This window comes from Amphiura filiformis, chromosome 17 (genome assembly GCF_039555335.1).
Source record: "Amphiura filiformis chromosome 17, Afil_fr2py, whole genome shotgun sequence".
Classification (NCBI taxonomy): Eukaryota; Metazoa; Echinodermata; class Ophiuroidea; order Amphilepidida; family Amphiuridae; genus Amphiura; species Amphiura filiformis.
Genome location: NC_092644.1, coordinates 46,017,203 through 46,023,147, shown reverse-complemented (window position 1 = coordinate 46,023,147; position 5,945 = coordinate 46,017,203).

Genomic DNA, 5,945 nt, shown 5'->3' with positions numbered 1-5,945 from the left:
ATGCATTTCATTGCTTATATCATAACATGATGCCATCATTCTAGGATTAACCTATTTGGAAAACCAAATACGTGTGAATACTAAGAGTTTGCCGATATACGAGAGTAGTGATCCTCTTAAGTAAACTGCCCTTTGTTTTTAGTAATCAGATTGTCATGTATAAGTAATCTTCAACATCATTTGATATACAATGGTGCGACCGTGGATTAGATTATTTGACACAATTACTGAATTGTCATTTATCAATACATATACATGTAAAAAGCTAGTAATGTACGCTTTTGTGGTGGTAATTGCGCTACAGTGGTATGTTTGATGATATGACGGAGTCACACCGATATGTGTACATTTTCAAATCATTAATAATATTAACTATTAAAATGTGTTCAAGGTAACAAAGAACTCAAAGGTCACAATAACACCGTGCCATATAACTGCTCTCCCAAACTACAGTATTTATTAATAATACCGCAGCAGATACCGCCTTTTGACTTAAAATGTATATTTTTCACATTACTCTGGTCCTAACAGAATAGTCGACTGCAGATCCGTCGGATAACGCTTTTTCAATGGAAAATGAATTTCGCTGCTTGGATGATGTCACGATGAGGTTAGCATTTATTCCGTATTGAAAAGCGTGTTCCGACAGATCTGCACTCGATCGGCCTCTAAAGTAAGGCCTACTATATTGATTGCTGGTTTGGCACAACTGGCTAAAAATAAATTTGACAAAGGTAACTTTCCCACCTCATTCTTTTTCAAGGACCTGTTAAGACAAGGACCATGGCCAACGTCACCAGTCATTAATTTTTTTACAAAAAAAAGTCTGGGTAGGGCCTATTGTTAGAATAGGTCGCGTTACACTAATACAACAATTATTATTTTTGGCCTAAAGTACATGATATGAACGTTTTTTATCGCAGCACTCTGCTTTTTCCTTTACCAAATCAGAACAAAGTATCTGTTAGTAATAACGAAGCAGGTACTTCGTTTTAACTTGGTGGACGATTAAGTTGAATGTATCATTAAACATTGGCCAAATTAAGAACGTCTGTGACATTTAAATTTCCAAAGAGATTGATGTGTGAAATGTGGCGGAACAATTGCCCTGTGAAACGCCTAATGGATTGGTATCTATTTTTTGGTCATGAATTAATAAAATTAGTAGTCACGCATTGTTCCATTTGGGGATTTGTAACAATAGCAACAGCTCTACTTTCGTGGACTCTTAATACAAAATCAAAATTTATAAATAAAAAAGGAGCTTTTCGCATGCAGTGTTATGATTGTGGAAAAATGTAGTTTTCATATTTGATTACGTACCATGGGAATATTAGTTATCGAATGCCGAATCTGAGATGCAAATATTAACATGATTAAACCAACCATAACTACGTTTGTTTTTTTACCAGCCATAGGGAGTAGAATTTCAAGATAATGATACCGTTATTGCAGTACGTCAAGATATTCATGGCTTGTCCTTGGCATCGTAAGAGTAGCCTATAGTCAAGTATACTCTTATCATTGTATGGAGAACTATATGTCTCTCACCGCGAGTAAATGAGAACGATATCGCCAAATGGTAATTTACAATAGAGGCCAAAATATTTACTGATGGATGTAAAGTTTCAACATATGTTTAGGTCGTGTACCTTGTTATCTTGTCTGTGTTTTTTACTATTTTCTTCATATATTACGTCCGCATATATTCCAGTATATACCCTAACAACTTTAAACCACTTCTCCTTTAAGACTTTGTTCTGTGATTTAAACAAAATAAAATTAGATGTACTCGTACGCGCGCTGAAATGTGTGTATTCGGGGTTAGTTTGATGGTAGTTATCCAGTTTTAAATTGATGTTCGACCAGAAAAATAAAAGGTGTGTGCATACACCACCCTACGCCATACATAAAACGAAACAGTAATATTTAGCGGGGTTGTATAGTGTAAATTTCACCCATTTTTTCACTCTTCATTTCCTCTAAATTTAAACATTTTTGGCTTAGATAAAATAAAAATAAAATACCGCAATTGTGCCGCAATTGAGTGTCAGGAATCGTTATATAAATTATGATGTACAGTTAATATTCATATATTCTTTAAACATAGGATGCTTCAGCTTTTACACAAATCATACTTAATTGAAAACCATCACACTCGGCTATTTCAAAAAGGCCACGATAGCCTAATCACGCCCTATAATACACATATTGCTGTGAAATCAACAACAAAAAGCCAACATTTCTAATTTGCGATTGCAGTCTCACATATATACCTAAGTTTGAATACGGAAGAAGTCTGCGACTCATCTTTTTAACCAGTCAACAATTATTACAACAGAGTAAGCTACACATTTGTAGAAATAATTTTTTATGAGAATAATTAAAATGCTGTATCATTGGTTTTGCAATCAGATTTGCTTATTTAATTTCTCACTGTCATGAAGTTTATATCAACCAGCATCCGATTACATAATGTAGTGCTGGGCCAATATTTTGCCATTAGCGAGGTAACAAAATCATCCCCATTACTAAAACTAGTTTGAAAACACATATGCTTCATTAGCGGTATATATACAAAAACGATATCAAAATATCAGAAAAAATAATAAGAGTTATGGAGTTAAAATGTTCAATATTTTGTTTTACCTAAGATAAAGCAATTTGGTCTTCAAGCGTCTGTCTAAAACAACATAATCAAGTATTTATGCTTCTTTATCCGCACATATTGACCGTATTTATTTGCCGCTATGGAATTACGTTATATGTAAAGGTAACTTAATATAGCAAGATATACATGGCTTTGTCTATGGTAAGTTATGTGGTACATTACTCAAACATTAACCATTCAATCGCTTTGTAATTCAGCGACGGAAGGTAAATAAGAACACATCGTTACCTTCGGCAGCCATTACATTTTTTTATGATAGAAGTTACAATGACTTAAGAGTAGAGACTTCATTGTTACTTTACTACAGGAAACGACCAGTAACAAATAAGTACATGGTTCATCCAATACACTTTCGTATCTGTTCTTTAAACTGTCAGCGGGATTTATGCCACCTTCCTTTGTTCCTTTGTAGCACATGTGGATTAACAACACACCTTTTTCAAATAAACGAAAAGGTCTGGGCCAGAAATAAAACTACGTCATGATACGCCTTGCAGCGCAGTTCTGACATCACTTCGAATGCGTGAAACTACGTCACGCAATATTAATGTCCTCACATTGCCCTACATCAGTAAATTAATGCGAACTATATGTGGACTTCTCACCATAAATGAAATAAAAAATGTTCTAAGTAAAAAAGTACATGCATAATATCCCGCAGTCTATGCCGAAGTTGTCGCTATAAGAATTGGAAGTTAAAGCTAACAAAAACGTATTTAATTCACGTATTTAATTCACGGCGGTTAACCCAGTTAACCTATAATAGCATTTTGATTCCTCTTTTTGTTGCGCTCTAACTATGACTACTTAAAGGCGCCTTAAATTTCCACATGTAAACTTATTTGCATTTTCATTCCAATAAACATTCTTTTTGCTTCATACTTTATAGTTATAAATTTTATTGTACTTACATATTCCCTGTGATTATTTTGTATCTAAGATGTTGAGTCAATACTACATGTGCCCTAGATTTACATTATTGTATATATTTACCGACAATGATCCTGTTAATACGTACTATGTAATCAACTGTCTTGTAGTATTACAACAGAATAAGCTATAATTTAAAAATAATTTTACGGAAATGTAATATTTTGTGGAAGTGAATAACTGATTAAACCCAATTTCAAATAGGTACTATGGCATCCATTTTATAAACACTAATAATATTATATAGTTTATAACTACTTCAGGTTATACCTATTGATATACACTAGTAAATATTATTATTTTGTTTGATGACAATAATAATTAAAATGTTGTATCATTGGTTTTTGCAATCAGGTTTGCTTATTTAATTTCAAAGGCAAGGGTTGCTTATCATTTCTCACTGTCATGAAAGGTAATATCAACCAGCATCCGATTACATAAGGTAGCACTGGGCCAATATTTTGCCATTAGCGAGGTAACAAAATCATTTTCATTACTGAAACTAGTTTGAAAACACATTAGAGGTATATATACAAAAAACGATATCAAAATATCAGAAAAACAATAAGAGTTATGGAGTTAAAATATTAAATATTGTGTTTTACATAAGTTAAAGCAATTTGGTCTTCAAGCATCTGTCTAAAACAACATAATCAAGTATTTATGCTTCTTTATCAACACATATTGACCGTATTTATTTGACGCGATGAAATTACGTTATATGTAAAGGTAACTTAATACAGCAAGATATACATGGCTTTGTCTATGGTAAGCTCCGTGGTACATTGTCCAAACATTAACCCTTCAATCGCTTTGTAATTCAGCGACGGAAAGTGAATAAGAACACATTGTTACCTTCGTCAGCCGTTACATTTTTAATGATAGAAGTTACAATGACTTAGAACATATCGTAAATAAGGCATCGATCGTTTAGCTGTTACTGTTATTAAAAACTGGGGAAAAGATTATATATAGAAACATAGTCAGTTGAACGGAAGGAGCAACATGATACCGGTGTATATGTCATGACTGACTTATCATAATGTTCCAAGTCATTCGATCGTTGATTATTAACCTATAATGATTTTTCCAGAACCAAAGCATCTAAATTTTCAGTTTGCTATGTCTTCGTTCTTAAAGTAGCACGAGGCCATTTGATTGAAACATGAGCATGCAATGTCTACCTGATCATATACCAAACCAAATCCTTACAGCATCATTCTTGAATTAAAAAAGAACGATTCATCCCTCTCCTTAACGACCCCCTTCTCATTAATATCATCTTTGTGGACGTCATCAAACTTGAATTCAAAATGATTTACTAAATCTCATCTTGAGACATCAAGATTTCCGGGGAATGTCTCTGAACCTCTTACCATACAGTGCTTATAATGATGTCTTTTGTAAGGCACTGCGAGACATACTTAACATTGTACTCACGGGTGTTAACCGCACGTACTTTGGTATCTCAACTTTATGCTCGTCTCACAAATTTGTTTCGCTTCAATTCCAATTACATGCTTTGCCGCTGGTTCCGATTATAGTTAAGATGAGGACATATTTGAAGATAAGGGCCCCACCTACTCAACATCGGGTAATATGACTTGGTAGTAAAAGATTGAAATGATACGGTGACATTCACTACACATGTAATACCGTGCGTGCGATGTGGATGAGATATCTCTATTTTATCTTTGGAGCTATCAAACGTTTGAGCTATCAAACTCTTTGATGATTATCATGTTAGTTAGTCCTATTGTGTATAAACTTCAAAATAACTTACAAATTTGGATCACAACTGATTATGCGCATCTTTTGCTCAGGAATCGGAATGTATCGTTATGAGTATGACAGACTGCCGAATATAGATTCGTCAACTTTCCCTTGAATTACCGAACAGGACATCGACCGTATGACACTGCACAGTAAACTAACCCTGCAGGCATGTCGTCCTCTTTCGCTCACTTATCATGCTTAATCACCGTTAAATAATTGATATGCCGCCCTCTGGCTCTAAAGCGCTAACCCCTTGTTAACAGTGAATTTCATGCATAACATGAACTTAACAAAGAGATGAATCCAGATTCGGTAGTCTGCCAAACTCATAACAATATAGTTGATTCAGTAATCCGTAAGATAATCGGTCGGAACAAATACACACGAAGGGTGTAAACATTTTCCAACTTTCCGTAGTAGTGTCCTATGATAATGTTTATTAATTCAAACAAAAGTCATAAAAACGGAAATGGACGCTGCAAAGCTTGAAAGATTTTATACCGTTCTTTGTGAGCTCAATGGTATCTGCCCCTCCTTTCGCCTATGCTAACGAGTAACGAACCCGATT